The following is a 24,923-nucleotide window of genomic DNA, read 5'->3' on the forward strand; positions in this document are numbered from 1 at the left end:
TTCTTTAATTTACACAGGATCGTAAATTTTTTGTTCATATCTGTCGTCGATAGCTCCGCCGCATCTCGGGCACTGGCGATCAAATATACCTCTATGAAAGAGGCGCGTTCCTAGCACACATTCTGAGGGACCATCCACACTCATAAGACGCATTCAGAAGACGTTTTTTGAATTACATTCAGGCGGCGTGGCGGAGACGTTCGTTCCTCGCCGCGAGACACGAGACGCCTGAGTGGGGACGGTCCCTGATGAGCTCGTGTAGGTGAACGCGTACCATGCTTGTGTGAGTGAGATATGACAGGTCGACGGTTCGCGTTTTTGACAGTCGGTAACTGTGAGGTAACCGAGAGGGGGTGAGCGGCACTTCCTGCGGGGAGCGGGAGTGGCCATACTGTACGATCGTACTCTTTATTATACTGTGGCTCCACGCTTACTCGGTTTTGGAGGACCAGTGCCTTTAACTGATTTTGTGAGCAGTTTTTAATGAAAGTAGTACTTATAGGTATAAGTGATTTTTAAGGTCTACAGTCACAGGATTACTAATTTTATCTATTTGAATGAACACTATGGCTACCACAAACGGTAAATTAACCCTGTCAGCAGTCAGCACTCGCCAAACCCCGCAGTTTTTAATGAAAGTAGTACTTATAGGTAAGTGATTTTTAAGGTCTACAGTCACAGGATTACTAATTTTATCTATTTGAACACTATGGCTACCACAAACGGTAAATTAACCCTGTCAGCAGTCAGCACTCGCCAAACCCCGCAGTTTTTAATGAAAGTAGTACTTATAGGTAAGTGATTTTTAAGGTCTACAGTCACAGGATTACTAATTTTATCTATTTGAACACTATGATTACCACAAACGGTAAATTAACCCTGTCAGCAGTCAGCACTCGCCAAACCCCGCAGTTTTTAATGAAAGTAGTACTTATAGGTAAGTGATTTTTAAGGTCTACAGTCACAGGATTACCAATTTTATCTATTTGAACACTATGGCTACCACAAACGGTAAATTAACCCTGTCAGCACTCGCCAAACCCCTTCCAATCATGAAAGATGGCGGATAAGCGAACAAAGGGTTCAATTACATCAGTTGTAAACATGGCGTCACGGGCCCGTTTCTCGAAAGGTACAAGCCTTGTATTACAAGTGCGCGAACTGTCAATTCGTATGGGTTGTCATGGAAACACACTTGTAATACAAGGCTTGTACCTTTCGAGAAACGGGCCCCGGACGCATATTTTCATTGACTTGTGAATTACCAATTTAATAAGGATGACGACTACAAAAAATAGCATTCTGTTTAGTCCGTCACTCAGATTATCCAAAAATACTGAACACGTATTTCTCGCTTTTTCTAATTAATGAAAAAATACAAAGATATAGAGCATCAAAGTTACGGAGTGGGGGCTTGTGAAATGAAAAAATGAAAATGAAATATTTATTTTTCAAGTAGGCATATTACAATGCGCATATGAACGTCAAATAAAGCTACGCCGGCTCTAACCCTACGCCTCAGCCTCGAGAAGATTTCAGTCCCCCCTCAGTTGGGAGGGGGGTATCCACTATGGGACCGGCAAGAAACTCGGCGGGCAACTTCTTTTCAAAACATTACATCTTATAATTAACATGCATTAAATAACAACATACAATTTAACATGCAAAAGTATTCATCAAAGAATATGAACAGACTAGGTACTCTATGGAAATCAATTTCAATAAATTATATTATTGCTTAATAATACGTCGTTCTTCTTCAGAGAAAACATATCAAATTGTCATAGAAGAGAAAGATAATATGAATCTCAATATCATTAAATATGTAATTTACCTACACAACATAAAATATAAAATATTTGATGTGCTTTCTTATCTGAACTGTGTCCTCTATACATAATACAATTATTTTAATTGCTATTCGTTTTTTGTAGTTTCTGGTTCGGGCCATGCATGTTTGTCTGTCAAATAGTCCTCGACTCTGTAATAAGCCTTTAACATCAATGATTTTTTTAAGTAGTTCTTAAGAGCTGGGAGGGGTAATCTCAAAGCAGTGTCAGGTAACTTATTATAAAAATGAATGCATTGCCCAACAAATGACTTCTGTACTTTACGGACACGAAACTTCTTTATGGCAAGCTTATTATTGTTTCTAGTGTTATAATTATGGATATCAGAATTCTTAGTGAAACAGTCTAAATTCTTAACAACATAAATTATACTATCATAAATGTATTGGGAAGCTACAGTTAAGATATTAATTTCTTTGAAGAGTTCTCTTACTGATTCACGTGTTCCTAAGTTGTAAATAGAACGAATGGCTCTCTTTTGTAATACAAAGATAGTCTGTATGTCAGCTGCTTTGCCCCAAACCAGAATACCGTATGACATTACACTGTGAAAATAACTATGATACACTAGGCGAGCTGTCTCAACATTAGTCAGTTGCCTGATTCTCCTAACGGCGTATGCGGCTGAACTTAATTTGCTTGCTAGTTTCTTTATATGAGGACTCCATTGTAGATTTTTGTCCAATGTTAAACCAAGAAACAGTGTTGTATCTACCATCTCTAAGCATTCATCATTCAAAAGTATTTTTGTATCGATTGGTTTAACATTCGGCAGAGAAAATCGAATACATTTGGTTTTCTTAGAATTAAGAAGTAAATTGTTGACAGTAAACCACTGCAGTACATCAGCTAACGTGCTATTAATTACATTGTAATCCGTAGATTTTCGGTCAACATTAAAAAGCAGTGATGTATCATCAGCAAAAAGTACTATTTCACAAAAGTTTTTCACTATACATGGCAAATCATTTATATAAACCAAAAACAGGAATGGACCTAAAATTGAGCCTTGTGGCACTCCTAATTGGACTACAGTCCCGCTAGAGCGAGTTTTGTTAACAACTACTGTTTGTGTTCTATTGCTAAGGTAAGAAGACATAAAGTTTAGGGCATTTATAGACAAACCATAGTGTTCTAATTTCAAAATGAGCGTTCCATGGTCCACACAATCAAAGGCTTTTGAAAGATCACAAAATATGCCAATTGCATCACAAGAATTTTCCCAAAAATTATATATATGTTTAATGAGTACCGAAGCAGCATCGGTCGTGGAACGGCCCCTTGTGAAACCGAACTGTTTGCTTGTAAGTAATCTATGTCTGTTGAAGTGTCCCAGTAGATCATTTAACGTTAGCTTCTCAAAGACTTTACTTAGTACAGGAAGTATTGATATGGGACGGAAATTGGTTATATCACTCGAATCACCCGATTTAAAAAGCGGTATGACTTTGCTACATTTCATAAGATCTGGAAAGGTGCCTTGTGAAATTGAAATATTATATGTGACGGCACTTTCTCAGTAAAAATTGTACCTAGGCGTTACCTCGTGGCTTAAAGCCTTTAATGCATAGTGATGTATATAAAATGCATCATAATTTTTTGACTCTATAAAGTTCAAATTTGAATAAATCTTTGTCAAGGTCATGCATTTATGGGTTAAGGATCCTTTTGAGGGTGGATTTTGTTGAAATTTATTTAAATACTAGCTTTTGCCCACGGCTTCTCACATGACATCTCCATCCCTTCAACTATTTCCACCTAAAAATCACGTCAATTCGTCGCTCCGTTTTGCCGTGAAAGACGGACAAACAGACACACACTCTTTCCCATTTATAATATTAGTATGGATAGATAGGTACAGAATACAGACTAATGACGTAGGACACCATAATAGTACATTACGATACAAGTGCGTAAAAAAGGAAGTTCGAAACGAGTGGCGATAAATTAAAACACGACCGAAGGGAGTGTTTTAAATTGACACGAGCTACGAATTTCCTTTTCGCACGTGTATCGAACGACGTTTTTCAGTACAGATGAGCTTTCGAAGTTTCGACCTGGCATATAATGAACCACTTCTCGCACTAGTGCGTAAAAAAAACACCATCTGTACTGAAAAATAATTAAAGTATCGGATAGCAAAGTTGTCGCGTGCGAAGCGCGTGGCCAGACCTTCCCCTCGCATTGCGTAGCACATGTTGTGTGGGGCTTCGTTGGGGGACTTGGGGGTCAAACGTGGCGAAATTGAGGGGACAATCAACTTATGCGAAAACTACAGGTGGAGGCATCGCGGTCACATCTTCATTCATTTCAAGATTACTCGGTTATTACCATACTGTTTTATGAGGAAATACATACATACATTCATACATACAATCACGCCTGTATCCATAGCTGGGCACCGTTAATCAAATAGTTAACTTCGTTAATCGTTAATCCGTTACTAAAAAAGTTAACTTCGTTAATCGTTAAAGCGATACATTTCGACAAATTTAACGGAAGTTAAAGTTAATCGATAATCCGTTAACACGTGATAAAAATTAAATTTTACTTTCATCAATAATCCATTATATTGTATTATGTTACTGTTCAGTACAGCAAAGCCTCTCAAAACATCCCTGATGTCAATAGGGCAAAACCCGAAATGTTCACAAATGTAAGCGTGTTTATTAAAATGTCCCACTTTTACCATTAAGGCGAAATTTACTTGTATATTTATATGAATATGCTGACAAAGTGGGACGTTTTCCAGAGTAGGTACCTCACAAACATCGTTTTGAAGTGAATGTGGTCATAAATTGTGCTCCAATTAGCGGCCCTGACACAATCGCCATGGTAAAAACCTAGGATTCACTGAGTCAACGTTGGTAAAAAGCGAAGCGAAGAGAACAATAATAGCTTATATATAATTTCGTATTTTTAACGATCGACATCGGGTTTTTTCAGCAGCGTTCACAACGTGTTTTTCGCTGCGCCGCTGGCGCCTGCCATGCTAGATTAACGATTAACGGACTAGGATAAATTTAACGGAAGTTAACGAATCCGTTAACATTTTTTAAAGTTAACTTAAAAGTTAATCCGTTAATCGAAATGTTAACTTCGTTAATTAACGATTAACGGATTAACGAGTTAATGCCCAGCTATGCCTGTATCCCATAAAGGGGTAGGCAGAACACATGAAACTACTAAAGCTTCAGTGCCACTCTTGGCAAATAAGGGGTTGAAAGAAAACGAAACTGTGACATTGCAGTGACAGGTTGCCAGTCTCTCGCCTACGCCACAATTTAACCCATAGCCCATAGTCGCCTTCTACGACACCCACGGGAAGAAAGGGGGTGGTGAAATTCTTTACCCGTCACCACACAGGCTAAGAGGAAATAAACAAATATAGATAATGCCGTGTGGGGATCACTATTGTCTGGCACAAACTTTTTCGCATATATTTGATTCGTATAATAATTCTTGGCAGAAGTCACATTTGGCAGAAACACCTAACGCATAATATGCTTTGGCATTAATCATTTCGCAGATTTTTATAATTCGGAATCGTATGTTGGCATAATGTTTATGAGCAAAATAGTTTACTAGACGAATGGTACTTTCGCAGATAATATTTTTACATAATATTTAGGCGGCATAATTAGCGGTCGCATTTTCATTAATTTCAAGATTATTCGGTTGTTACCATACTATTTGTGGCCTATTCTACACTATAATACATGTTATTCGAAAACATGATCATTATATTAAATAAGAATTATACAATTTGTTAGTAGATTATTTGTTGCTATATGATTCAATAATTATATCAAATGATCGTTATTGCGACTAAAAATATATCAAAAAACGTTATATCGATCGATACGCACCCATTCTACACGGTGTAACATGAGGAAACCGAATAATTTTAACAGCGTATTCCTCATCATATTAGGAGAATAAAATGCCATATAAACTTTTCTGGATTTCGCCTACTTCCAGAGCTAGAACAATTACTTACTCACAACTAGGGAACAAACCAAATTATTTTATTGAATATATTTTGATTTGCTCTTTTTTTCCAAGTAGTCACACTACTAACACTAGAGGCGGGCGGGTGGTCTAGTGGTGAAGACGTTAGCCGTGTAAGCTGAAGACCCGGGTTCGATTCCCGGTTCGGCCACCTGTGGGTCGTTTTTTTTCGTGTATGATATCTATTTCAATTTATAATTACTTACTTATTAATTCTCAGAACAAAACGCTGTTTTGATGGCGACGATGTTGTTATCGGACATAATATATCCTCGTTGATAGATATCAAAAAGTAACTAGTGACTCGTTGCAAAAAAGTTTTTTTTAGAAAAGAGTTTTTATTTTATTTTAAGTGCCAGTTTTACGAATAACATTTACTTTTTATGTGATTTTTTTTTCTTTTTCCTAGCCTACAATTATGTCCCACTGCTGGGCAAAGGCCTCCCCTTTCTTCCGCCACCCATCACGATTTGCAGCCTGCGATTTGTGAAAATATATCAAAAAAAAAAAATGTTTGCGAAATTTTCTTGACGTCATATAACATTTTATCTTTATTTTGCCTTCAGAAATGCGTAATTACAATTTTTCGCTTCACCTCATATTGCACCGTGTAGGTTTAAGACTTAATAGATTGTTGTGATTGCATAAATACTTATATGATGAAGCATAGCTGGGCCATTTTTTTTTTTCAAAGTTTTCCACCCCACTTTTTTGGATTTGGAAATATTTATGTGGTTTCCACTCAGAATCGCAAGCTCTTTCAATCCTAATAGGAGAAAAAAGTGTCTCAAGGTTTTTTTCCCATTCCGTTACCATTTTTTCATACATTTTTATGGCGGTAACGGAATGGAAAGTTCGAAAAAATGTATGGAAATCATGGGACATTTTTATTTTCTCTTATCAGGATCGAAAGACTTCGCGATTCTGAATATCAATCGCGTAAAAAATACCCATGTTACAAAAAAAGTGGGGTGGACAACTTTGAAAAAAAATGGCCCAGCTGATTCTCTGTCGGGAAGTCTCAAATATGGCAAAAAACATTTTTCAACATTTTTACACGTAGGTACATTAGGTACCTACTTAATGTTGTAAATGGGACTTAATTAACTGTTTTAACAAACTTAACCTTCAACATTTTTCTAGTGTCAGTCAGAATAATTTTATTCACCAACTCAATAGGTACCTACTTTAAAATAGCAGAGGTATTTGAACATAAATTTCTCAATGGCGTCATGCGGTATGTGATGGTCAGACCCCTAAATCGTCCGCACGTGTGGCGTCGTTGGGGGTCAAATATAGCAAATGGAGGGACGACTGATGCAGAATTTAGGGCAAATTGATGCAAAGACTGGAGACATTGTGGTCACGTACTGATAAATTTGACCTGTCGCATTTTTTTTTCTTTACAGTTTATCTCAAAATAAGTCATTTTTACTATAGTATAGTCCTGTTGTTGTTGCGACGATGAAATTAGATGTAAAAATGTCAGTGATCTTTATGAAAATAAATGTCTTTAAACCTAAGTATAGTAAGTTACTTACTTCAGTACTAGGTGCAACTAATAAATAATAATAAAATAAATAAATAAATATTATAGGACATTCTTACACAGATTGACTGAGTCCCACGGTAAGCTCATAATGGCTTGTGTTGTGGGTACTCAGACAACGATATATATAATATACAAATACTTATATACATTGAAAACATCCATGACTCAGGAACAAATATCTGTGCTCATCACACAAATAAATGCCCTTACCGGGATTCGAACACGGGACCGCGGCGTAGCAGGCAGGGTCACTACACGCTAGGCCAGACCGGTCGTCAACTGCGACTGCAACTGCGACTGTTTCCTGATTTTTCTTAAAAAAGTGTGTCCAGGCAGGCAATTATGGTCGCGCAATAAGTGATAAAATAGCGGGCCGTCCCTATCGCACTATTTGTAAGTGCGATAGGGACGGCCTGATATTTTATCGTCTATCGCGCGACCATGCTTCCCGTGCAGAGGTATTCTAATAAATCTTTTAGCGCCAGATCGGCGTGATTCGACTGACGCGGTATGCGATGGTCATCAGACCCCTCACACGTGTGACGTCGCACGGTGGCCTGAATGGCTCGAAAATATGACATTCGCACTATTTTCAGAAAATCATTTTTTGAAAAATGCTATCCGATATAGAATTCTATAAGGAACAATAAATGTGGAATACATTTTTTCGAAATAAGGCATATTGTCAGCAGAAAAAAAATAGTCTGTTTTTTTGTATGGGACCCAAAAATAGGTATTTTGTTTCTCAGAAACTATTAGAGGTCCCGTCTTCTACCTTTCATGACTTTGTTTTTATACTTTTATAGAGTAGGAAACGATAAGCAGATTTTTTTATACAGGTGCTGGTTTTTTTTAGTCCAGTAAAAAGTCCACACATTTTCGCTTTTTTCGTTTACGTTCGTCCCAGACAAAAAAAAAAGACTTTATTTTTTTTCTGCTGTCAATATGCCTTATTTCGAAAAAATGTATTTCACATTTATTGTTACTTATATAATTTTCTACGGATAGCATTTTTCAAAAAATGATTTTCTGAAAAAAGTGCGAATGTCCTCTTTTCGAGTCATTCAGCCCGCCGTGCGTCGTTGGGGGTCAAATGTAGCGGATCGAGGGGCGATTGAGAGCGTTTCTGATGGAGATTACGGTACAGGTACTGATCTGATGTTTGATGGAATGGAGCACATGCTTTATTAAGTTAGATTAGTCGAATATATTTTGTGCCCATCGACTAAAGTACCTACCGAATAGAATATTATACTGAACAAACTTTAGGTATACAACCCCTAAAAGTTCTGACTTCATTTACTGACCTTTTCAAGGGTGATCTCATATAAACTTTATGCGATTCGGGCGCGATTTCATTATGAACTTTTTTATTGGGCGAAAGCGTCTCAGCTCAGGTTGGGCGAAAAAGCTTTCGTAATACTTATACATATTTGGTCGTCTTTTAGGTCTTTTTTTAATCGATTCTCTCATTTTTTTTATGGGTACTGAAACTGAACATATCTTTGGTATTGAAGGTTATTTTTGTCAATTCAATATGATGATCAATGATGATGATTTTATCCTGCTGTCCCTCATCAGGGGCATAGGGCTTTTAAGAAGGATTTCCACTGTTCCCGGTCCGATGCGGCCTCCTCCAGGCCATCATCATCATTATGTATTAAAACGATGTGATGTGGGACGTTGAATGAAACAACTATCTCGGAGTATAGAGTTATATTGAATCAAATAACGTAAGTGACAGCTTATATAGTAGGGTGAGTATACACATGTGAGGGTCAGGTGTTGCATACAGTACAACGAAACAATAAAAAAAACTTCTGTCAATGAATTACGACTTACGACGTCTCGAATTTATGGGAAATCAGTCAAAGCACGGTGTAAATGATGTATATCAATATGTAATTTGTACAAAACGCGCGTGCCCGTTCGCCCTCAGATGATATGGGCCATTTTTTTCAAAGTTGTCCACCCCACTTTTTTTGTAATATGGGTATTTTTTACGCGATTATTACTCGGAATCGCGAGCTCTTTCGAACCTGATAGGAGAAAAAAATGTCCCAAGATTTCCATACATTTTTTGGAACCTTCCATTCCGTTACCGCCATACAAAATGTATGAAAAAATGGTAACGGAATCGGAAAAAACCTTGGGACACTTTTTTTCTCCTATTAAAATAGAAAGAGCTCGCGGTTCTGAGTTGAAACCACATAAAAATTTCCAAATCCAAAAAAAAAATGGGCTGGACAACTTTGAAAAAAATGGCCCATTATTGGATATTTTTTTTTCAAGATGGCGGTGGCATGAGTTTCATGAAATGTAATTGTAACATAACCACAGTGTTAATAAGATGGACATTACGCTACGGGGTGAAAATAAATTAGAACTTATCCATTATTTTAAATTGCCGTGTATTGCAAAGATGCCGCCACATGCAACGGTCACCCCTCATTGGGGTCTGAGGGTCAGGGTGTCTAGCCAACGTCACAATCTCTTACGCTTCGTAAGCTCTCCCTATCTTGTGTCACAGTATAATAAAGAGTATTATCGCAGTATGCCACTCTCTGATTCCCGCTGAAAGCGCCGCCCACCCGCTCGGTAACCTAACAGTTACCGCCTGTCAACGCGACCAGTCGACCTGTCATATCTCACTCATACAAGCACGGTACGCGTTCGCCTACATGAGCTTAGACTGTGTGCGTAGGAACGCGCTTCTTTCATTTATTTGATCGCAACTGTCCGAGGTGTGGTCACAGAATATAATACTACAAGTACAGAAGACTCACTCCTTTGATGTTCACAAAATTCCGCCTATTAAAATAAGATTACCTACATTAACAAACGGACCGCACGCGAGCAGCCGACATTGAATTTTATTGCGCCGAGCGAAGGTCGTCACCACTAAATGGGCCGCTAACTCGCGGCCGCCAGCATGTACCTACTTGTAGCGCGGCTATAGAATCGCGGAGTGAGCCGCCCCTGGTGTGGTATAGTAGCTAGACATTCGATCGCCACGTGGCGTCAACCATAGAGTACATTGAATTTTTCTGCCTCTAAATATCAATTTAGATTTATTATGGGACCAATGCTGAAATCCTTCTAGCGAAAAATTTGGACATCAAAAAATACTTATACATTTTACGACAAGAAATCGTTAGCCAGTTTGCGGAGGTAACAGTGACATCTAGCGGACAACTTGCACTACAGCATATAATTTTTATTCACGCCCTCTATCGTTGAGTTTACTAAACATATACTAAGAACATCGGATTTACTATTTCCTTGGACTGAAAACACCGTGGCGTCAGCGATTTTCACTTCGGCTAGGCTGGCAGTCCTATTGTTAATATTAATAATTAAATTCGGACATTTGAATTTATTTTTAAAACTGGTTTTAGGGCTGTCAAATTTACAGCTCAATCCGAGGTATTGTGTGCTCACAACTCATAATGGAATATAATATTTTTGTGTTAACAATGTTTCTTTTTAAGGATTTGAATCTTTTTAAGCCCCTACGCAAAAACGACAGAGTGTTATAAGTTTGACGTGTCTGTCTGTCTGTCTGTTTGTCTGTCTGTGTGTGTATCTGTCTGTGGCATCGTAGCTCCCGAACGGATGAACCGATTTAGATTTACTTCGGCTAGTCTGTGGCCAAGAGTAAGCCCATATATAATTTAAAAAAAAGTTTCTTTTAAGTAAGTAAGTAAGTAAACACTTTATTGTACAGGAAAATAATATAGCACATAAAATTTAAAATAAAAAGTTTCAGTACAAAGGCGAACTTATCCCTTCCCTCTCTCTCTTCTCTTCTCTCTTTCTTCTCTTTTTGTCTGAAAGCTGAGTTAGTCGAGAGTGTTCTTAGCCATGTTTCATGAAAATCGGTCCACTATGTCGCTGTTCGCGGTTTTTTCAAAATTTTAATTTTGTGGTTAGTTATTATAGAAATAATACTTACATAAAAATTAAATACAATACATGAATTTAAAGAATTTAAATTTACAATGAGTATTAATTATTTATTAGCAGTTATCAATTTTTATTGTTTTTTAAAACAATAGCCATGGAGAGTTAGGAGAAAGACGTTTTGCCCAGAAGTGAGACTAATACGCTAAAAAAAACTAAAGAATGATTTTATATTTGTAACAATTAACTACCTCCATATGCGACTGAATATGACTAAATCAAATTAAATACTTTATCCCCTAATTTAATAATTTATTTCTTTGGTACTATAACGATAAGACAAAAGTATTGCTAGCATCTCATCAGAAACACCACAAATATACTTTTTCTCCGTGGTTACATTACCAGTCAAAACATTAGAAAAAGTATCAATTTCTCTCATTATTATTTCCTCTACAAATCATTACGATCATAACCAAAAGACCAAAACTCATAAATTCTAAACATCAACACAGGCTTACCACAATAACCATTATGGGTGAACTGTCATGTCCGTCAAACAACAAAAAACGCGGGAAAAAAGCGATAAGTATCTAAGAACCGATATCATGTGTCTTCCGCCCCTAGGGTTGCCAACAACTAGCTTTATAACACAACACAGCAAAATAACACAACATTTTATGTCTTTCTTTATTTTTAACCCCCGACGAAAAAACGACGGGGTGTTATAAGTTTGACGTGTCTGTCTGTCTGTCTGTCCGTCTGTCTGTCTGTTTGTCTGTCTGTGTGTGTGTCTGTCTGTGGCATCGTAGCTTCTGAGTGGATGTACCATGATGATTGTCATTTAGTTAATCCCCAAGGTATAATTACGAAAACCTACTCTTAAACAATTTTGGAAGTAATAATTACGTTAGACACACTCACCCCTATTGTCAATTTCTGGACGTTGGCAACCCTGCCCTAGAGACAAGATGGCGGCATCCCATGGGTTTAGAACAAGATGTTTTTACTTTAGATAATTAAGAATTTCGCGATATTGTGTTGCTAGGGGAGTAAGCGTAGATGGCAAATTGTTGCTAATTTATTAATAGCTTTCTTGTTATTTTCACCTTCGATTCACTTGTTACCTTCGATGTAGGGAACAAATCCAATTATTTTATTAAATATTTTTTGATTTGTTTTTTCTTTAAGTAGTAACACTACTATTTATATAAATTATAAACTGAAATAGATACCATACACTAAATAAAAAGCGATGGTGGCGAAGGCGGGAATCGAACCCGGGTCTCCAGCTAACGCGGCTGACGTGATAAACCGGTACACCACCGTTCGGTCGAGGTGGTTATGGTATCTATTTCAGTTTATAAGTAGGTACATTCCTAAAATATACTTGTCATCATCAATATTTTAAGCTAGTTGAAGTTATATTAAACGATGTAATAAAGCTAAAAAAATACAAATCAAATCAATAATAAATTTGATTTGTATTTTTTTTTGTATAAATAATTTTAAGTTAATTGATCTTATTTGTATTTTTTGTTATCATTTTGTAAAATTTGGAATTGACGACTTTTTAGTGAAAACCGTTGGTTTTATAATTGTGTGAAATACTGTGTCTTTTTCTTCAAGAAATAAAGATAACAATATTACCAATGTATATATCTATTGTTCTTTTACTAATTATAAATGGGAAAGTGTCTGTGTCTGTTTGTTTGTCCATCTTTCAGGGCAAAACGGAGCAACGAATTGACGTGAGATTTTAAGTGGAGATAGTTGAAGGGATGGAGAGTGACATAGGCTACTTTTTGTCTCTTTCTAACGCAAGCGAAGCCGCGGGCAAAAGCTAGTACCCTATATTTGTCTTTGAGTTTTCTTACTGATTACTAGCAATAATAGATAACATGCTTCCGGTTGAATCTTACCTCACTTCTATATGCCCTTTATGTTATAAACTTGATCGATTTATTTTATTTTATTAGCCTATATGGTGTCCCACTGCTGGGCAAAGGCCTCCCCTTCCTTTCTCCAGTCCTCACGGTTTGATGCCCGCTCTTGCTAGTCTCTACAAAATACGTCGAGGTCGTCCCGCCATCTCTTCTTTGGTCGTTTGGTTTGGTTTGGTTTGGTGGTTTGGTTGGCTCCAAAACCAATCAATGGGATTGGGCAGGGCATGTTTGCCGGATGCACCCGGAACGGTGGGCCAAAGTGACGACTGAGTGGTTACCGCAAATTAGCCGATTTTATTAAGTATCCAAAATAAGTCGGAAGTTGTTTTTTAACTAGTTTTCTATCTTCAATGTGTTTAGACTGTTCAGAGCCCCCACAATTTTTCCTTCTTAAAACTATTGGGTTGGTAAGAAAGTAATGAGCGAATCATAACCAATATTGTAATTTTTATTTAATTTATTATTTTAATCATTTATCAAAAATATAACGGCCTTCGTTATCTACTACTTGTCTCCATCGTTCTGGTAAAGAATGAATAGCATCGGCGAAGAAGTTCTTAGGTTTAGATTAAAAAAACTCAGCTATGTACTGTCGTAGATGGGCTTGATCATCGCATTTTTTTTTCATTCAAGGCATTGCTTAGCGATCTGAACAATGCGTAATCCGTAGGTGCCAAGTCTGGAGAGTACGGTGGATGAGGTATCACTTTCCAACCTAGCTCCAATAGCTTTAGCCGAGTCACTTTTGCAATGTGTGGGCGAGCATTGTCGTGTAAGAAAAAAACTTTAGCACGCTGTGGACGATTCTGACAGATTTTTTGGTTTAAATTTTCAAGCTGATTACAGTATACTGATGCGGTAACAGTCATTCCACTTGGTAGGAGTTCCCAGTGAATAATACCATGAATATCCCACCAAACGGACAGCATAACTTTTTTCGGGTGAGGCTCGGTTTTTGGTGCCTCTATTCCTTTTTCGTTTGGAGCTAGCCACTGACGTTTGCGTGTGTGATTTATATATAAGACCCATTTTTCATCTCCAGTGATAAGATGGTCCAACCAGTTGAATGTGCGGCGAAAAGACAGAAGTTGTATGCAGATATCGGCACGGCGGTTTAGTTGATCTCTATCAAGTTCGTGTGGTATCCAAACACTGTATTTGTAGTTTTTTCCCAACTCGTGTAAATGTGTTTCTATAGTGACATGAGAGCAGCCTAACTCGGTAGCAAGAGTACGACTCGTTAGCCTCGGATCTCCTTCAATTAAGGTTTTTAATTTGGCTACATCAATCTTCACCGGTCGACCAGACTTAGGTTGATCTGATAATGAAAAGTCGCCACTACGAAACCGCTGGAACCATCGTTTCGCCGTGGCCTCAGACACAACTTCAGGAGCCGCTGACATATATTACGCACTGCTTCGGCGGCTGAATGGCCAGACTGAAATTCATATAGTAAGCAATGCCTTACATGCACTTTTAATTCGTCCATTTTCTTCCTTATATTAGCTCGGCGACAGCTAGTGAATGACTGACGAGAAACTGTGCGACTCGCGCTTTATATACTTTCGACCATAGAAGATTCTAGAACTCTCTCAAAAATTTTATGTGGAATTCAATCGATCGCTCATTACTTTCTTACCAACCCAATAATTAAAATTCGATGAATTTATGCAACTGTCATAAATATAACCTAATCTAACCACAAAATTAAAATTTTGAATAACCCCCGATTTCCATGAAACATGGCTAAGAACACTCCCGATTAACTCAGATTTCAGACAAAAAAACTAAATCTAAATCGGTTCATCCGTTCGGGAGCTACGATACCACAGACAGACACACACAGTCAGTCAAACAGACAGACAGACAGACACGTCAAACTTAAACAACCCCGTCGTTTTTGCGTCGGGGGTTAGTAAACGTTGTATTCTACGGTTTTCCATTTTTCCTACGGATCCCTAAAACACCTTACCATCACAAATTAACAAAATCACTTCCACCATTAACACGAAAAGAAAAAAAATAACAAAGAAAAACAACTTGCAGATTGAACCCTCTTTTTCAAGTCAATTAATTAGTAAAATTGACGGACAATAGAGGGCGCTGTTATTGAATTACGTCAAGAGGTCAGTGACCCCTCAATTGTGAATTGGACGCGATGGTATTGCATACGATTGAGATATTTATTTTTAGGTTATGTAAGGATGACGTGTTTTTATTTAAGTCTGGAAGTTTGATGATTTAATTTTGTGTTAGTTTTATGAATGACTAAGGCCCAGTTGCATCAACCACTTAACTCAGGGTTAGTGGGGCTGTCATCTGTCAAATTCCATATAAAATGGTGGGTTAACCCGAGGGTTCGTTGGTGGTAGTGGCCCTAAACAACCCTTCTATTTTATGATAGTTCTTGAAACTTACAGGTGCAGAAGTTGTAGGAAGCGATTTTCAAGATTATTTAGAATGAAATAATACTAACTACTTTCAAGACTTTATTATTAGAAAAAAATACATACTACAAATTAGACTTAGAAAACTAAAACTATTTAAACCTATCTAAAAAAAACTCACTTTCAAGATTGGCCAACGAAAGTCATATCATCATATAGTCATCATATTTCATTTTTTAAAAACCTTCTGTTCTGTAACAATATACCTAAAACATAAAAGAATACATTTTTAAATCGTTTATTGAAAATTATTTAACTACCTACCTATTTGTAAAGTTTATATGTCTTGCTGTAGGTATGCATAATGAAAAAGAGCCTGTGAGGTCTACTTATGGAAAGGCTAGTTTCCTACTAGTCAAATCAGTTTCTTTTTAAGAGCTGTCAAAACGATGTGCTTATATGGAATTACTATGAAATACTGAGCAGTGACGTCACGGTCAATTCATTTACTTTATATCTTTCTCTTTGACTTATTAAATATAAATTATGTTTAAACATAACCACTGTCCATATTTTTCTTCTAATTATGTGGTGTTTTGTTTCGTGCACTACATAAAATATTTTTCTCAAACATGGTATGAAATATTGATGTTATGTGCCTAATAATTGGCAGCGAAGTATGACGTTGCAGGTGCGGCTAGGACGATTGATAGATAATGGAATTTCATACAAACCTTGCAGGCCAAGGCCGGCAAAGTCCTCTTTTTTAATATCCAAACACAGATAATTGTGACATTTGTGACATAACATCCAGGTATTTAGCCAATTAAAAAAAAACTATAAGGGGCTTTATAGACGTGCCGACTGCAACTGGTACGGGCCCTAGACAATATTTGATTTTGGGTGCGTTTTCATACAAAAAAAAATTTTTTCGTTTTTTTTTTAATTTTTTTTTTTACTTTTTATTTTTTTATAAGCGTATACGGGAAAGGGGAACGAAAATTCGATTATTTTTGCGCTACGACGCACCGTTTAGGAGATACAGCCATCCAAAGTTACTATTTTCAGTAGACTTTATTTATTTCATACCATGTTTGAGAAAAGCACTATACATACCTCGGCGTCCCGGCCTCTGTAGTATGTACTATTATTTTACGTACTAGCCTATTATCATTTTTTTTTTTTCAAAAACATGTGATCGCTAGCCATTGTCAAGAGAAATGTACATTAACTTGCTACCAACTCATATTCACGAGGACTTTCGATTGATCCATGGAACATGGCGGATCGTTCTCCAAATATGTATTTTTTATTTTTGCATTCTGCTGTTTAATGTATAAGTTTGATAGGATATTATGCAGTAAATAGCCTACGCAATGGGTGCAGTTGATGAAGAATTCGTTTGGAGATGCGAATATCAAATTCTACGGACATCACTCGGCAGTTCGTGGTCCCGGCCGCCATTATGCTTTGTACTGCTGCTCCAGCTATCCTCCAGTGCAACGTGAAGGCCTAATCACTTACATGCACACATCGGTGTTTTTTATATCTATGTAATACACTTGTCATTGGCAAAGGCCCACGAGGCTGCCATATTGAATAAATGAATAAATGAACTCATATTCACAGAAAGTACTGCAGGTGTCACTCTCAAATAACATTTCCGTATATATTCCCGGAAAAAATGCATTGTTTCAGTGCATCTTCCTGCATCGTCATGTTTATATGAATTCTGACAGAAATGAAATTTACGATGGTGATACATTCCTTTGTTCATTGAAGTTTCGGGAATATTTTTGGCGTTTTAAAAATAACGTCATTGTTTTGATTCAATAACCATACTTCATTCGACCAAAGACGATACAGGAGGGGTCAATTCTCCATACAAACGCTCTCGAATATTTCCCCCCTGGTTTTTGAAGATAAAGCAATGATATTTTCAACACAGATTATTATTCCATTTATCTATCTCTTTTCTTAAGCTAGGTTTTTTACAATATGAGTATAAAAGTAAAATAAATAAACACTTACAAAACAATATAAAAACATATAAACATATTATAAAAAACCTAACCTAGGGTGCCGCCAGCAGCGGGGCAGGGCCCAAGCTGCCGGTGGTTAGGGCTGCAGAGAGAGGAACCGTCGAACTATCCGCGCTGTGTCCAAGATCACCGCCTTCTGCATCTGGCCCTTGATCCAGCCACCTAGCGAGAGTCTCTTAAGATTATTATTAATTTTATCAGTGTCGGACCGTTTTGATTTTTTAGGGTTCCGTAGTCAACTAGGAACCCTTATAGTTTAAGTAAGTAAGTAAGATCTTTATTGCAAACCATGGTATTTACATAGATGTTACAAATTGTGGATAGTTACACATGGACTCCGGTGGGGTGTAGCAATTTTTCTTATAACTAGTTTCTATAATAAGTATACAGAATTACACACTAACTTAAGGAGCTTTTATGATAAAAGCCATAGTATAGTAATAGTATAGTAGTTAGTAGTAGTAGTATAGTTTCGCCATGTCTGTCTGTCCGTCCGTCCGTCCGTCCGTCCGTCCGTCCGTCCGTCCGTCCGTCCGTCCGTCCGTCCGTCTGTCCGTCCGCGGATAATCTCAGTAACCGTTAGCACTAGAAAGCCGAAATTTGGTACCAATATGTACATCAATCACGCCAACAAAGTGCAAAAATAAAAAATGGAAAAAAATGTTTTATTAGGGTACCCCCCCTACATGTAAAGTGGGGGCTGATATTTTTTTTCATTCCAACCCCAACGTGTGATATATTGTTGGATAGGTATTTAAAAATGAATAAGGGTTTACTAAGATCGTTTTTTGATAATATTAATATTTTCGGAAATAATTGCTCCTAAAGGAAAAAAAGTGCGTCCCCCCCCATCTAACTTTTGAACCAAATGTTTAAAAAATATGAAAAAAATCACAAAAGTAGAACTTTATAAATACTTTCTAGGAAAATTGTTTTGAACTTGATAGGTTCAGTAGTTTTTGAGAAAAATACGGAAAACTACGGAACCCTACACTGAGCGTGGCCCGACACGCTCTTGGCCGGTTTTTTTGATATTCTTATTTTTAAAGACGCTAGAGCCCATCAAACATTACCAAAAACGGCCTTATTGATTATGGCGCAAAAAAAGGTTTGGTATTCAAAATTGGCAACAATGAGCCAAAAAACTAAACAGTCCGACACAGATTATTTCATTGTTATTAAGATTCTCAAATTTCGTTACGATTGATTAAGTTTTGAAGGATCGAACAGCCAAGAGCGGAACCTCGATTTTAAAGATTTTTCGCAATATCTTTGAACTGAGTTGTTCTGGATGGACTATTTTTTTTTTCGATAAATCTAGTTAATAACACTAGTATATTGAACTGAAATTCCCGAATCGAAAGGGGGGGCTCCTTTCGATTTTAGAATTTTCGCTCCTGTAGCGTCTTAAGGATGAAGAGGCACTTTCTGGGCGAGCTCGCTCCATCGTAGGCCACATCTTCGCCTCGGCCAGTCTGTGGCTATAAGAAATAGCTTCGTCTAGCATTTTTCATATAAACCTGTCTGTAACATTTTTAGAGGCGGTAAAAAAATACGTTACCAGGCCCCGTAGCCGAATGGCATTTCTGCGACGCGAAACTTAAACGAATCGCCGCGAAAGGTAGTCTGGCTCTATCGCGCCAATACGCAAGAGCGATAGAGATAGATATTTACGAGCGTTTCGTTTCGTGAGCGTTTGTGACATTGGGCTACGTACCCAGGAGCCCATTTCTCGAAGCTACAAGTTACCTGTATACATTGTTACAAGTGTACAAGTCTATCGATGTAGGGAACAAATCAAATTATTTTATGAAATATTTTTTGATTTGTTTTTTTAAGTAGTAACACTACTATATATAAATTATAAACTGAAATAGATACATATTTAAAAATATTTTAAGCGGGTCACTCACGTATTAAGTCGATATAGCGTTCGACATGAAACTTGTAATGTCACGCTATTACACTATATACATCGGGTTGGCTCGCCAATACACACCGCACGTCCGTGCTCCATCACACTCGGACACCGACTGCCATCTGTACTCGAGACACCTATACACTACATCCCTTTCTTGTTTTAATTTTTTTTTTTTTTATAAATATTTAAATAATAGGTCAATTTAGTTTTAATTCAAATACTTGCCATGCTGTGCCGTGTATCTCTTTTTTTTTTTTTCTTTTTAATGAACTACGTTTCTTCTAATTGTCTGCCCACTTTCGTCATTCCTAACTTGATCATCTCCGTCTTTACCACTTAGTACTGTATGTGAAGTAGTTATAATTAGGGATTAATTTTCTATCTTTAGTCATATGTTTAGGACATTCCGGTCTGAGGGTTGACTCAGAGCGGACGCTGCACCACCACCTGCAGTGTTTACTCAAACATACTTGTGTGTTTTATTAACTACAATTCCTAGATGTCAGTCTCCCTCCTTCTTCTTTAAATCTGTTACCTTTTTCAATTCAGACTGTTTTGAAAACTAGATTAGTACATTTTTTTTTATATACATATATGATTGTTTTTTTTTCTTTCTTCAATAGCATACAAATCATACAATATAATTGTACAATGCAAGCATCGCACATTTCTCGCGTCAGCATTAAAATTAATATAATTATGACTTGATTAGAATTGCTTTGCATTGCTTGATTGCATTTGCATGCATTTAGTTATGTTTTATTGCAAATAAATAATGATTGATTGATTGATTGATCGCTGTATTTGCGATTACGCTATACATCGATTTATGCATTAGTTTATGTTTATACGTGCTCCTAGCTAGTACTCAGTATACCTTGGTTATCAATAAATTTATAAGTGTATCAAAAATCAGTGTTTCTATCAAGACTACCATCAACCATCAAGAATCATATCATCTAAGGTGTACGGCTCGTACAATAATATTTCACTAATTTCATACCTTTTCATGATTTACATTATTATTATTATTTTTTTTTAATAGGTCGCTTGTCAGGCGTCTAATGTATATTAGGTAATTATTGATGATAACATTGATAACTGATTGTATCGGCTCTATACTTCATTATATGCACCTATTATTGCTAGTAACTAGTAAATAGTACATATAAGTATTTAGTTATAGAACCTAATGTATCTGGAGCCTCGTCTGCCGACAAACCATACTCTGGTTTGGCAGAAGATAAATTTAGTTGTAGGTTTAGTTTTTGAATAAACATTTATTTCATTTTTCATTTCATCTAATGCAATTCATAATACTTACGGATATTATAATGTTTAGTTAGATCTACTCATAAATTTAATTATAAATTGCAGTGCATAGTTATTAAAACTTTTACTGTTTTTTTTTCTGGATCGAAAGGGCTCGTGATTCATTGCATTGTAATACATAGAGATACTATATAGAATATGCATTAAAATCCTATTCAGGGTCACGTATCCACTTTATCGTTTTATTGATTTTGTTTCATCATGATCAGCTTTCTTTCTCGTAGATACTTTGTACCACACAAAGTAATCAACGATTAATTTTCTAAAATAGATAGCTGTTCATATACTATTTAAGAAGTGCTTACCCAATTGACCCAATTATACTAACATCCGATTTATATCTACACAGTATGTATATATTTTAGATAACACTTTTCTTTTAAAGTATTTTATCAACATCTTTTTTTTATTATTATTATCTCTTTATCTATCTTAAGACCTTAACTCTTAGGCTAGGCTATTTTATAATCCGACACATCCGACATGTAGGATTCCACTATTCGTCACTGTAAACATAGAACTGGCTCAGCAACGCACCATCAAGCCTTGCACTCCGTGTGGTGGTCTATCGGCAACTGCCGCCTCCCACTCCTCAGGTCCTGACGTCTGCGCTTGAGACAGGTTTTAGGAACATCAATACACTACATCCCTTCCTTGTTATTTTGATTTATTTAATTAGTTAATATTAATTATCATTTAATTTAAATAATAGGTCAATTTAGTTTTAATTCAAATACTTGCCCTGCTGTGCCCTGTATCTTTTTTTTTTTTTTTTTTTATGTACTACGTTTCTTCTAATTGTCTTTCCACTTTCGTCATTCCTAACTTGAACATCTCCGTCTTTACCACTTAGTACTGTATGTGAAGTAGTGTTATAATTAGGGATTAATTTTCTATCTTTAGTCATATGTTTAGGACATTCCGGTCTGAGGGTTGACTCAGAGCGGACGCTGCACCACCACCTGCAGTGTATACTCAAACATACTTGTGTGTTTTATTTACTACAATTCCTAGATGTCAGTCTCACTCCTTCTTCTTTAAATCTGTTACCTTTTTCAATTCAGACTGTTTTGAAAACTAGATTAGTACATTATTATTATTATTTTTTTGAAATATTTATATACATATATGAGTGTTTTTTTTTTCTTTCTTCAATAGCATACAATATAATTGTATAATGCAAGCATCGCACATTTCTCGCGTCAGCATTAAAATTAATATAATTATGACTTGATTAGAATTGCTTTACATTCCTTGATTGCATTTGCATGCATTTAGTTAGGTTTTATTGCAAATAAATAATGATTGATTGATTGTTTGATTGCTGTATTTGCGATTACGCTATACATCGATTTATGCATTAGTTTATGTTTATACGTGCTCCTAGCTAGTGCCCCTAGCTAGTACTCAATATACCTTGGTTATCAATAAATTTATAAGTGTATCAAAAATCAGTGTTTCTATCAAGACTACAATCAACCATCAAGAATCATATCATCTAATGTGTACGGATCGGATGTGGTCGACCGGTCGACCGGGCGGTCGGGGTGGTGTAGCGGTCGAACACGTCAGCCGCGTTAGCTGGAGACCCGGGTTCGATTCCCGGCTTCGCCACCAGTGGGCTTGATCGCTTTTTCTTTAGTGTATGGTATCTATTTCAGTTTGTACAAGTCTAGTTAATATGACAATTTACACTGAGAGAAAATACAACCAGTTTTCATGTTCGTTCAACAAGTTTTTTGGTTAAAATAGCGCCTACGTGCTCTTTGGTTCAAACAACAAGCTACTTGTCATTTGAATCGTCAATATATTTGAATCAACAAGTCGATTTTATAAAAACAACCTGACACATATTGTTTTAAACATACGTTTGGCTGATTCAAACGGATAAACCGCAACAAGTCGAACTTGTTAAATTCACAATGCAAATTTCTCTCAGTGTTGGAAAGAGACTTCCGCTTGTAACTTGTAACTTTCAGTTTTGAAAAATGTGCCCCAGAAAGCATTGACGATGAGTAACAATGATAGTTATCAACCCAGAAGTAGGCACAGAATAGGCTAGTTTCCTACTAGTAAAATCAGCTTCTTTTTATGAACCGTCAAAACGATTTGCTAATTTATTTATTTATTCGTATGGCATTCATGTTAGAAAATAGAAACATAGAACGTGAAATTTTTCTTAAATATCTAGACTAAGAGCAGTCAGCCATTTCGTGGCTTCGTCGCACAGGGTGATCAGGTCATCGGGAGGGCCGGCATAGCGTGTTATAGGGCAGTCTTGAACTATGTGCTGGATGGTTTGGGCTTCCGCACCGCAATCGCAGGCTGGAGAATCCACCCACCCACAGCGGTGTTTGTAATAGGCGCATCGACCGTGGCCAGTACGAAGTCTGTTGAGTTTGCACCATTCTCGTCTAGGAAGATCTGATCCCATTATTTTAGACCCGACGTTTAGACGATTTGCTAATATGGAATTACTATGAAGTACTGTGGAGTGATGACGTCACGGTCAATTCATTTACTTTATTATCTTTCTTTTTGATTTATTAAATAGAAATTATGTTTAAAAATAACTACTGTATGTGGTGTTTTATTTCGTGCACTGCATAAAATATTTTTCCTCTCACTAGCTCGGAAACACGTGTTTTGTCCTTTAATACCAGCGGGTAAAAACGCATTTTATCCACTAGTGAGTAAAGTAGTTTGACCTTGAATAAAGTGAAATTAACTGCTTTAAAATTGATAAAAGTAGGTGAATCTAGTAATAAAGATGATTTACCACCTGTGGAACTACTGGAAGCAGTGATAAACATATTTTTTGCGTTGTAGTTTCCTCGCTATAGTGAGGGGAAAAGTTTTGTGTTACACTCGGGTGCAAATGTATTTTACTTCTCGTGTGTTAAAAAACTCGCAAGTTCAGGATTCTATTCTCGAACCACTCGCTTCGCTCGTGGTTCAACTATTATAGAATCCTTTCACTTGCTCGTTTTTCAATTCCACACTCGGCGTTAAAATACAACTTTGCCCCCTTGTATAACAAATAACTATTATTTTAAGTATAGGAAACTAGCCTATTGTCATTGTTCTTCCATGACTTTTTGGGGTAGATTCTGGACCCTAGTTGCTAGTGAAAATATTTATTCTGAGAGGAGACGAGAGCATTTCCCCAAATGTTATAAAAACACTAGGTTTAAATTTGGAATGTCTGTGGCGGCCGGTAAATCACTTGACGCTAGTGCGACTACAGTGTACATATTATTGCAGCATTTGGAGTTTATTTTTTGATAAAAATGTGTTTATAGAGGTCTAGAGGCCATTGTTTAGTAGTTAATCATCTACAGTTAAACACCTAAAGTGCGACAGAAGATAATCAAAAAATATAATTAGACTAAAACACCATACAGAATAGTTGCCTTATTTAAGAATGTTACGCCTAAAATGAGACCAATTCATCTTTCATTTTCTACTATATTTAAATCGCACTGTACAAGAGCTACGGTGGAATGAAATAATTGATGAAGCAATAATAAATCGTTCCGCAGATTTTATAATATCGAATCTTAGGCTGGCATAATGTTCATGAGCAAAATAATCTTCTAAATTAAGAGTAGGTACTTCCGTAGATTTTTGTTTGCATAATATTTAGGCGGTAAAAAGTTGCCCATCTTCTTCCTATTTGATAGCGAGTCATGTGTGTTGGGGATGCATGCCTATGGGACTGTATTTTATTTCCTTTTTGTTATCGTTGTTTTGTTCATACAAAGCACTTAAGAATTATGCCATTCTTAGCAAATTTGGTAGGACTTCCAGCGCTGATCTTCCGATGAGACCATCGTTTCCATAAAGAAACGATTTTATTTGTGTTTTGAAAAAAACCTACTTCCCAATTTTTTTTAGTTGCCTCCGCAATTTAAATACTACTTTAATCGATGAGCTAAGCTATATGACTACAAATATTAAAAATCTTACACTTTACAAT

The 24,923-nt window shown here is 36.7% G+C and overlaps 1 protein-coding gene and 1 non-coding gene across 2 annotated transcripts in view; both read left to right on the forward strand.

The window, feature by feature from the left end:
* LOC125239966 (protein slit) overlaps positions 1 to 24,923 on the forward strand; it is a 298,636-nt gene that overhangs the window by 95,209 nt on the left and 178,504 nt on the right. The gene's annotated exons all lie outside the window — the stretch shown is intronic.
* Positions 5,941 to 6,012, forward strand: Trnat-ugu. The gene has a single exon. It is a non-coding gene; the product is annotated as a tRNA-Thr (tRNA).

This window comes from Leguminivora glycinivorella, chromosome 26, assembly GCF_023078275.1.
Source record: "Leguminivora glycinivorella isolate SPB_JAAS2020 chromosome 26, LegGlyc_1.1, whole genome shotgun sequence".
NCBI lineage: Eukaryota > Metazoa > Arthropoda > Insecta > Lepidoptera > Tortricidae > Leguminivora > Leguminivora glycinivorella.